The sequence below is a fragment of the Littorina saxatilis genome, linkage group LG1 (assembly GCF_037325665.1).
Source record: "Littorina saxatilis isolate snail1 linkage group LG1, US_GU_Lsax_2.0, whole genome shotgun sequence".
In the NCBI taxonomy this organism is placed as follows: domain Eukaryota; kingdom Metazoa; phylum Mollusca; class Gastropoda; order Littorinimorpha; family Littorinidae; genus Littorina; species Littorina saxatilis.
The window spans coordinates 21,322,257-21,329,756 of record NC_090245.1 but is presented as its reverse complement, the minus strand read 5'-3'; positions in this window follow the sequence as shown (position 1 = coordinate 21,329,756).

Genomic DNA, 7,500 nt, shown 5'->3' with positions numbered 1-7,500 from the left:
GGCGTGACAGTGCCGCCTCAACTTTCACGAAAAGCCGGATATGACGTCATCAAAGACATTTATCCAAAAAATGAAAAAACTGTTCGGGGATTTCATACCCAGGAACTCTCATGTCAAATTTCATAAAGATCGGTCCAGTAGTTTAGTCTGAATCGCTCTACACACACACACAGACAGACACACACACACACACACACACACACACACACACACAGACACACAGACACACACACACACGCACATACACCACGACCCTCGTCTCGATTCCCCCCTCTACGTTAAAACATTTAGTCAAAACTTGACTAAATGTAAACAAGTCGCGTAAGGCGAAAATACAATATTTAGTCAAGTAGCTGCCATTTTTCAGCAAGAGCGTATACTCGTAGCATCGTCAGTCCACCGCTCATGGCAAAGGCAGTGAAATTGACAAGAAGAGCGGGGTAGTAGTTGCGCTAAGAAGGATAGCACGCTTTTCTGTACCTCTATTTGTTTTAACTTTCTGAGCGTGTTTTTAATCCAAACATATCATATCTATATGTTTTTGGAATCAGGAACCGACAAGGAATAAGATGAAAGTGTTTTTAAATTGATTTGGACAATTTAATTTTGATAATAATTTTTATATATTTAATTTTCAGAGCTTGTTTTTAATCCGAATATAACATATTTATATGTTTTTGGAATCAGCAAATGATGGAGAATAAGATAAACGTAAATTTGGATCGTTTTATAAATTTTTATTTTTTTTTACAATTTTCAGATTTTTAATGACCAAAGTCATTAATTAATTTTTAAGCCACCAAGCTGAAATGCAATACCGAACCCCGGGCTTCGTCGAAGATTACTTGACCAAAATTTCAACCAATTTGGTTGAAAAATGAGGGTGTGACAGTGCCGCCTCAACTTTCACGAAAAGCCGGATATGACGTCATCAAAGACATTTATCCAAAAAATGAAAAAAACGTATGGGGATTTCATACCCAGGAACTCTCATGTCAAATTTCATAAAGATCGGTCCAGTAGTTTAGTCTGAATCGCTCTACACACACACACAGACACACAGACACACACACAGACACACGCACATACACCACGACCCTCGTCTCGATTCCCCCCTCTACGTTAAAACATTTAGTCAAAACTTGACTAAATGTAAAAAAGACTCAGGGTCGTAGAATACAACAACAAGAGCATGAACGCTAATCAAGAAGTTGGTTAAAGCTGTGGTCTATCTATGACTATCCAGGGATAGGAGTTTGATAAGATAGGGCTGAGAATCCTGTACAAAGTCTGTACTGCGAAGTCGGCCTGAAACTCAACCTACCTACATTCCACGCATGACCTTTGACAGCTTCATTCAGTAGCAAGGTGATTGGCAGGCAGCAAGCAAGTGTGGAGTCCCTGTATGAAAAGCGTGTGGTGAGAAAGAGTAGGCGGATAGCTTCAGATAGGTCCCATGTCCTTGCCCACCTCTATGAACTCCTTCCCTCTGGCCGTAGACTTCGCACGCACAAAGCTAGGACACTCAGGCTGCAAAACAGCTTCATCCCCAAATCCATCACCCTTGGCAACATGTAAACACATCCACATACCCGACTCAGCCCCTCTTCTGCCAGTGCAATCAGTAGTAATGTACATGTATGTATTGGTTTTATGTACGTCCGTATTTTTTCTGTGATATATTGTATGCTATGATTTTTTGCAATGATGTTTAGCCATAGTCCGTTATACGCGTAGGTGTGCGAGAATATGTAAGCGCAGTGCTTTAAAGATGTCCATGTGGGAATGTGTAAGTGGGCGTAGTCGAATGTCCATGTGGGAATGTGTAAGTGGAGCATATAAGAATGCCCATGTGTGAATGTGTAAGTGGAGCGTATAAGAATGTGTAAGTGGAGCGTGGTCGAATGTCCATGTGTGAATGGGTAAGTTGAGCGTGTAAGAATGTCCATGTGTGCGATGTGTAAGTGAGACATGGATGTGTTCATGACTGAATGCGTAAGCACAATGCAAGGAATGGCCAGAAAGGTATGTGGGAGGTGTGTTTATAACCTGCCCTGTTATATAGTGCTATATGTCTTATGTAAAAACAATGTCCTGTTTGTATTATTGTTATGTGCCACGCCTGAATTTCTCTATGAGATAATAAAGTATTCTTATTCTTATTCTTATTCTTATTCAACGCTTGACTTTTGCGCTGGTAACTTCCTGTTTGCTCTTTCATTGCATGCGTATACTTTATTTTCAAGAGGGATTGAGGGAAAAAAATTAACGCCTCGACAGAGACTCGAATGCAGGAACTTGAGATTTCGGGGCAGGTCCTGGAGTCCAGAAGCACTGGGCTACTGCGTCATTTGTGAAAATCAATGAAAAAAACGATGATTTTAGTTTAAAGCCATATGTACTCGATGACTATACACGCTAATTGCTTTACCAACAGCTGGAGACATGCTAAATTAAGTTCCCTGCAAAATATTGTATGGTATTTTTATCTGTTGTCTTATTATTTGTTTTGTCTTTTAATGTGCACCACACTGAAATTTCTCTGTATGAGATAATAAAGTATTCGTATTCGTCTAGGACCCCTTCAATGTTGAGATATGTTAATTTTCATTTTGATCTGGATCGTCCTATTTATAGATTTGCCAACAGAGGTAGCGTTGACGCAAGGGAAATAACTCCGCGTCTTTGTTTACATCCAAAGTTTTTGAGACTCTAAAACAAGCTGTAATGCATGTATATGGTCCGCGCATGGCGACATATCGTCATTACATGGTCTTATGGTGCGTTTGACATCGATTATGGGCAAACTACACTTTGTAAACACGGGAGCGCGTACATATGCCTTTAAGCTATTCTTGAAACAGCATTTATTTTATACCTCTATCCGTCTATTGCTCAGAAGTGAACATAACTATTTCTTTGATAGCTGTTTGTAACTGCACAGAGTTTTGGAGTGATTTAATTACAGTTTAAAAAACTCAACTGTATTTGCATGTTGTAAATAGAGACATCACGGCCATCACATGGCGCGGCGCCGCGTGTAGCATGGCGGCGTAAACATGTACTGCAATTCCTTCAAACATGTGTGCAAAATAACGGCAAATTTTAAAGGCATTTTTGACGATAGTGTGAATGAATTATAATTCCACCGAAGCATATAACAAAATTATACATTTTTCATAGTTTTTCAAAACACACACACGGAGTTGGAGTAGTTATTGGAAATCGGCCTCGAAATTTCGATGTCCTTGGTTCGAATCTCTGCCGAGTCGTTTATTTTTACTCCTTAATCCCTCTTGAAAAAAAAGAGTGCTCAGCCCTGAGAGAGCAAACAGGAAATTAATTAGTTACCAGCGCAAAATTCAGGCGTTGAGTGATGCTCCCCACTTTTGATCTTCAAAACTGAACACTATGTTATTAGTAGTATTATTATATGAAGTCTTATATCGCGCGCGTATCTCCAGACTCGGACTCAAGGCGCAGGGATCTATTTATGCCGTGTGAGATGGAATTTTTTACACAATACATCACGCATTCACATCGACCAGCAGATCGCAGCCATTTCGGCGCATATCCTACTTTTCACGGCCTATTATTCCAAGTCACACGGGTATTTTGGTGGACATTTTTTATCTATGCCTATACAATTTTGCCAGGAAAGACCCTTTTGTCAATCGTGGGATCTTTAACGTGCACACCCCAATGTAGTGTACACGAAGGGATCTCGGTTTTTCGTCTCATCCGAAAGACAAGCACTTGAACCCACCACCTAGGTTAGGAAAGGGGGGAGAAAATTGCTAACGCCCTGACCCAGGGTCGAACTCGCAACCTCTCGCTTCCGAGCGCAAGTGCGTTACCACTCGGCCACCCATGTACCAGTAGTACTCAAAATATGCTTTGAAAAATTCACTTACGTGGACGTTGTTAGTCAAGCTTCAAACTTAATCATTTCGCTGTAGATTGCTTTTAGTTTTAGCGTCACTTACGCGGATAATATTCGTCGCGCAAAAAAAAAAAAAAGGTTTGCTTGAAATATAAGTCGTTAATTGTTTTTATTTTAAGTTTTTTGTTGGCTGGCACAGTTTATTTTTGATTTTTGACTTAATCAGTGGTTGAGGCCTTCAGGGCCTGTTCACCGTTCCAAAGTTGATGAAAAATAAATACACAAAAAGGTGGCAATGCTCGGCGGTGTAAAAATAAAAGAAGCCTCTATGTCACGATCTGGCAATCTGGGTTATATTTTGAAAGACGATTTAGCCAGTGTGCGTCCAGTCTACGGCTTACTCTTGAGGCTGTTGACTGTGGGAGCAGTGACCACAGCGGTGACTTGCTGACGTGTTTCATCGGAAATAAACACCCGTTTTGGATGTCAGCTGCAAATTGAAAATACGGCCTAGTTTTGGATCATAATCGTTTGTGCACTAAATATAACTTTTGTGCGACTCTGTACCTTAAAGGTACGCGCGCACGCGCGCGCGCGCGCGCGTGTGTGTGTGTGTATGTATGTGTGTGTGTGTGTGTGTGTGTGTGTGTGTGTGTGTGTGTGTGTGTGTGTGTGTGTGTGTGTGTGTGTTTGAGAGAGAGAGAGAGAGAGAGAGAGAGAGAGAGAGAGAAAGAGAAAGAGAGAGAACGAGAGAGAGAGAGAGATAGAGAGACATTGCGCGAGATTGAGCGAGCGAGATAGACAGATCGAGAGAGAGATTCACGAAGATCAGTCCAGAATTGTTCTGGGAATCGCTCTACACACACACACACACGTTCACGCACGCACGCACGCACGCACGCACGCACGCACACACGCGCGCATGCACGCACGCACACACTGACACACACACACGCACACGCACAACAGCACACACACATACACACACACACACACGTACGTCACGATTCCTAGTCTACCTGAAATCAATTAGAAGCCAAAACTCTACTAAATGTACACAAAAAATATTCTTCCGAACTAACTACTCTACAAGATCGTGCGCCATGCAGACATCATTGTGTCACTGTCAAGCGAAGTTCCTGAGAAAAAAAAACCTGATTCCAACCTGTGGTCCCGGGACTTTCCTGGAAGGCCAGGACAGCATTCCGGATGTCGTCCAAATAATTGATAGCTTGTAATTCCTTCCCAGAAAACAACAGATGCGCGTGTGAGATTTCTGGCTAAAGAGCCCGTCTTACAGAACTACTTCCTGGTTCTTGTGGGGAAAAAGTTTGCTTTGAATTGATGTTGGTGTTGGTGATGATGATACAAGGGCGGATCCGGGATCCTAAGGAAGGGGGGCCCACCCAAACTTTTTTGCACAAACTTGAAGGCGCGAAGCGCCTGATATGAGGGCGCAAAGCGCCCTAATTGAGGGCGCGAAGCGCCCGAACATGCTGGGGGGTCCCCGGAATTTTAGTTTTCAAGGAAACAAAATGCTGCAATCTAGGGCCACCTGAGCTCAGAAACTGTCATTTAATCATCTCTCTCTCTCTCTCTTTCTCTCTCTCTCTCTCTCTCTCTCTCTCTCTCTCTCTCTCTCTCTCTTTCTCTCTCTCTCTCTCTCTCTCTCTTTTCCCCTGAGGGGGGGGGGGGGGGGGGGGGGGGGGGGGGCAGGGCTCCCTTAGCCCCCTCCCCCTAAATCCGCCACTTTGATATTTTGGTTTTTTTGGTTTTTTTGTCAATGGTGGTCGGTTTGTGGTTTCTACTCTGTTGCTTGAAACAAAGATCTTCTACTGCTACGCTTGAAATGCTAACGCCGTGCTGTTATGGAAATGCATCCTGAACTCAGGTCAAAATGAGTTCGGCTCATTCTCTCCCTGACCGGACGCGACAGTCTTACGCGAATCTATCAAAACTAGGAATACAGAGTTATCTCCCATATGTTTTTCGCGAGCACTGATCTAAATTATTTTGAGATCAGTGTTCGCGAGACGAAAATGATTGCAGATTGGCCAACTTCGACAGGGATCTCCGTTCTGTTCTTCACAGTTATGATAAAGACATCGTTCTAAGGTCAAAACAAGTCGAAATTTTGGGACTGCTGCCGGAAGGAGACCGTAATATTATATGGTTGCATCACTACAGAAAAAATCGTCTGCTTCAGCGAACGCCGAAACCAAACGGTTGATTATCACGTGACACTTTTGCCATATTTAGAGTTGTTTGCACAGTAAAAACAGCCGCAAAAAAATAGCTCCCTTGAAACTGTCTTACAAAAAATTCCTTTGTAATTTGAAAATTACACAACACCATGAAAAATCATTATCGACGATCGCGAATCTGTTTATATCAATAATACCAGCTATTGTGTTATCAGCGTAGCAATAGGGTCCGATATTTGTGACGAGACAAGTATAATGCGACGAGTCGAAGACGAGTCGCATTATACTTGTTCGAGTCTAAATATCGGACCCTATTGCTACGCTGAAAACACAATAGCGATTATATAGCTGTTCTGACCTTGATTTGTTGTTCCAAACTTACAAAATGACAGTTTTTGAGTCGATGCGTTGATCTCAGGTTTTGATAGCAGACGCCGTTTCTTATGCGCATTAGTTTTGCGCAGGCGCCACACTGACTTTGGACAAAAACTTGATTTGACAACACAGCTGTTAAACAGCTTTTTATTAGTTCATTCGTATACAACAAAAAGAAGTTTGAGTTTTTTTCATTTTGAACAAGACTACTTGTGAAGAAGACCAAAACACAACATCAACGGAAAACTAGAAACAACTGAAGAACTAGGATGCAACAAGGGGAGGAGAAGAGAACAGCTAATCCGTACAACGCGAGCAGACGGCAAGAAGTTTTCAGTTTGGGTGAATGGCATTAATACTTGTCTCGTCATGAAGCGAACTTCTCAACCTAAGTTATAAACGACTACATGAATGTTAGTGCCATGGGTTGTACATCAATACTTCAGGGGGGAAGTGGGGTATTTAGTGTGGAGTTACGAGATAAGAAAAGCCGAATGCGAAACTGAGTTTGTGTTAGTCGGCAACTGAGCTCACACAGGCACACAAAAACGGCTGTTCCGTTTTACTCCCCTGTTTGTACTACATCTTTCGACTTTGGGCATTTTGTTGTGCTTAGGGACAAAAAATAATTGGTTTAGTCCTGTTTCATCGGGAAGTTAGCAGAAAAGGGTATGCTATCGACATTTGTAAAGCTGAAAAACATTCCCGAGAAGAATTTTAAGTTGTCAGTAAATGCTGTTGTCGATAGAAACATCGCCGCGTGGTACAGATGGGTAAACCGGAACCATGCGTCTTTGTTATTGACAATATGCTTTTGGATATTGAGAAAAATGGCCGACTTCCGTACCATTATGCTTTGATGATCGGAAGAGACCATCCAATCACAGCCCCCGAATTCCCCCACGTATTCATAAGAATAGCTATATTACATTAAAAAAAGCTCTAAATATGTAAAAGAAAAAAAAATCGGTTTCCTTTCTAGACAAGGAAACTCAAGGCATCCTGTCAGGGAGAGAATGAGCCGAACTCATTTTGACC